The sequence below is a fragment of the Sciurus vulgaris genome, assembly GCF_902686455.1.
Source record: "Sciurus vulgaris genome assembly, chromosome: 9".
Taxonomy (NCBI): domain Eukaryota; kingdom Metazoa; phylum Chordata; class Mammalia; order Rodentia; family Sciuridae; genus Sciurus; species Sciurus vulgaris.
Window position 1 is genome coordinate 120,215,190 of NC_136469.1, and position 3,456 is coordinate 120,218,645.

The window sequence follows — 3,456 nt, forward strand, 5'->3', positions numbered from 1 at the left end:
CTTGTACTCATTTTCCTTTACTCCCCAACATATATTATAACTCTTGCAAAGATAAATATTAATTATTTGTCAATATCCAGCAATTCATTTGCTATCTTATTAAATAAAGTGCAATTAAGAAAAAAATGAAAAAAAAAAAGAACAAATGCAAAGGTATATATTATGTAAAAGTAAAAAAATAATTGCTGATTAGCTGAGCAATGAAGAAAAGTAGACAAGAAAAAAACTCCTTCTGTGCATGGAGAATCATGAAGAAGAATTAAAATCATCCACTATTTTGCACTGTAAAAAAAATCAAACTATATTAATAATTATTTTGTAGTGCTAATTTTGGATTTAAATTAACTCAGAGGCTCCACAGCAGTGCAGAGCAGGGGCTATAACGTAGTGTCTCAAGGTTACTGATCCAGTATGACTTCTCATCTTTAAAATTATATTACAACTAAAAACCAAAGCATAGAAAATGTTGCAATGATAACAAATGTCCCCACCACTAAGTTTAGTCTCAAGTTAGTATCTGTCATAATTCCTTTGGAACGTTTATGGGATAAATTATAGATACAATTCAAAACAACTTTATATTCCTCTTATACCCAAGATCTTTTCTCTTTTGCCAGAAGTAGACAACATTAAGAATGATGCGTTAATTGCTTTCTTCTGTTATTAACTTTCGTATTTTTCCAGTATATCAACTTTACAAAGCAGGCGATGGTCATTATCTCCTTGGATATATGACTGTCCCTCAAGAATTCACTTAGGGCCGCCCCTTACCCGGACCCCGCAGGAGATGGGTGCCCCCATCAGCACTCTACCCTTTGGTCACCGGACATCATGCCTTCCAAGAAGGATGTTCCAGTGAAGAAACCTGCAGGGCCCTCCATCTCCAAACCTGCTGCCAAACCAGCAGCAGGGGGCCCTCCAGCCAAGACCAAGGCTGAGCCCGCTGTTCCCCAGGCGTCTGTGAAAACCCAGGAGCCTCCTGTCGATCTCTCCAAAGTGTTGATTGAGTTTAACAAGGACCAGCTGGAGGATTCAAGGAGGCCTTTGAGCTGTTTGACGGAGTAGGCGACGGGAAGATCCTGTACAGCCAGTGTGGGGATGTAATGAGGCCCTGGGTCAGAACCCGACCAACACCGAGGTGCTCAAGTTCCTGGGGAGCCCCAAGGGTGAAGAGCTGAAGACCAGGAGAGTGGACTTTGAGACGTTCCTGCCCATGCTCCAGGCAGTGGCCAAGAACCGGGACCAAGGCACATATGAGGACTACTTGGAGTGGTTTCTGGTGTTTGAAAAGGAGGGAAATGGCAGTCATGGGTGCAGAGCTCAGACATGTCCTCACCACCCTGGGAGAGAAGGTGACTGAGGAGGAGGTGGGGACTGTTCTGGCAGGACATGAGGACAGTAATGGCTGCATTAACTGTGAGGCCTTCCTGAAGTGCATCCTAAGCGTCTAAGCCCTACAGATCCTGTGGGGCTGGACATTTGCCTTCCCTCTCCCAGGCAGATGGAAGCACGTTTCTGCCACTAGGCGGCCACCTATTGAGTCAAAATAAAGACATGGTTCCTTTAAAAAAAAAAAAAAGAAAAAGAATTAAGTTTTGCATTGCTGAATAAAAAATGTGTAACTTTAATTTTACTACATATTTCCAAATTGCTTACATTTATTATTTGGTAATTATGTATCAAGTACTTATTATGTGCTGACCCTTGTTGTGGTTCATAGCAAATAACTGTGAAGAAAAGACAAACTGTCTCTGACTTCATGGAACTTATACTACATTGGTACAGCCAATTTACATCCATCAAAACATACACAAGGGGCTGGAGGTATAGCTCAGTTGGTAGAGTGCTTGACGTTATCCTATTTTTATATTTATTTATTTTTCTAAATGACAAGTATGAAATACTATGTCATTTTACAAAATCATTGGTAACACGGATTTTCATTCAAAACAACTTCATGTGATTTTTCAGTTAGGTCTTTCCTTTCACCTTCTGTTCCTCCCTTCCTCTGTCTCTCCTTTTCTGACTTCCTCCTTCTTCACTTTCATTTGTTCTTTTGCTCTATGAGAATTTTTTGTATGTTTTGTAGAATAGTATTTTATTAGTCAAATAAAGTGCAATTATATTTTACCATCCTGCAGCTTGTGATGTCACTTTTCAAAATGTATCAATTATATAGAATGTTTTTGAGTTTTTTTTTCAACTGTATTAGTCTTTCCCTTTCTCATTTTCATTTTTGTGCACAGTTTATTAAAAGTCTTACCCTTTCCAAATAACTTGAATATTTTTTCTCTAGTTTTTCTAAAATGTCCTAGCTATTTTGTTTGTTTGAGTGTTTGTTGTTGTTGTTTACTAAGTGCTGGGAATTGAACCCTGAGCCTGGGAAGTGCTAGACAAACCTTCTACCACTAGCTAAAATCTTAACCACTGGCAGGTTGTTATTTTATATTTATAAACTCATTCGATTATTTTCTATGTAAAAAAGAAGAGCATATTTTCCCTATATGAATAAGCAACCATCCCAGAATAATTTTGTTCCTTAAATATGTTAAGGCAATCCATTCAGATTTTCTCTATTTCAGTGTATGCTTAGAGAATTTTGCTTATCATTCTTCTACAGGATTTTAAAACTAAGCATTTTAATTTTCATGTATTTTCTTAGATGCTTAAAATTTTATTGGTATTGCTTTCAATTACTAAATTAAAATAAAATGTGATATATTTATGGACTTCAAAATATTCCTTAGTAAGTTTTAATACTTTTCGATATTGTTTTTCGATCAATACTTCACACAGTTAAAAAAATTTTTCTCACCTAAATTCCTATAGCTGTTGTTCACTGTATGAATTTTGAAGTTACATTTCATATCCATCACTTTTATCTAAGAATGTAAGCAATTGTGAATTATCTTTAATTGGGTCACCATAGTGCAATTGCATATAAATTCTTCCATTTAGTCAACATTTGATTTTTTGTTTTCTATGACAATCATCACTGCTATTTTCTTACCTTACTTCTTTGGAATTTGATCCTTTGCCATGTGAAATACTAGAGATCCTGGTATTATCTGTTATAAGCATGTAAATATTTTGTGATTAATATGTTGCTCTTTATACATTCTTACTAAATACCTTTCCTTGGATTGATGCATTCACTTTCATTTCCAGTTGAAAATCATAATTTACAATAAGAATGCAAAGGTTTTATTTTCCAATGCTTTATTTACACACAAGATTTTCCTATTACTTCTAATATTCAATTGTTGGTTAATTTTACAAATTGAATTTCTAACTTTAAAATATATTTGTATTTTTAGAATGATCTTATCTTGCTTATTCTTGTCATTTAATGAGTAATTAATTACTATTAGAACAAGAAATATAAATAGAAACCACTTATAGAATGTTTAGCATTAATGTAGAAAAGAAGTTTTAAATATTAAATTTGACTCTATG

General features: G+C 35.0%; 1 pseudogene across 1 annotated transcript; it reads left to right on the forward strand.

Moving 5' to 3' along the window:
- Positions 1-768: 768 nt before the first annotated feature.
- On the forward strand, positions 769-1,558 carry LOC306669596 (myosin light chain 6B-like; annotated as a pseudogene). The gene has a single exon. The product of its transcript is annotated as a myosin light chain 6B-like (transcript).
- The last annotated feature ends 1,898 nt before the right edge of the window (positions 1,559-3,456 follow it).